The following is a 400-nucleotide window of genomic DNA, read 5'->3' on the forward strand; positions in this document are numbered from 1 at the left end:
CACGGGGGGGCCCTGTGGCGGGGGGGGGGGGGGGGGGGGGGGGGGGGGGGGAGGAGAGGGGGGAGGAGGAGGAGAGAGAGGAAGAGGAGGAGGAGAGAGGAAGAGGAGGAAGAGGAGGAGAGAGAGGAGGAGGAGGAGGGGGAGGAGGAGGAGGAGGAGGAAACGGGATCAACATTCCAGCTTTTCCTAAAATCCGGCTGGTTTCCAGCAGCTCCTGAATAATGGAGGCTCTGCAGGAACAACGGCGGAGCGGTTCTGGGAATCAGGAGAGCAGGTTCACCTCAAGACACGGAGACCAGAACCGGGCCAGAACTGGGTCAGAACGGAGATCCATAGAGATCTGAAGTCAGATGTAAATAAGCTGTAGCAAGTAGAGATGTGCCGATCAGGTTTTTTCCTG

This window comes from Poecilia latipinna, unplaced genomic scaffold (assembly GCF_001443285.1).
Source record: "Poecilia latipinna isolate Pla-1442-1.1 unplaced genomic scaffold, P_latipinna-1.0 Scaffold1408, whole genome shotgun sequence".
In the NCBI taxonomy this organism is placed as follows: Eukaryota; Metazoa; Chordata; class Actinopteri; order Cyprinodontiformes; family Poeciliidae; genus Poecilia; species Poecilia latipinna.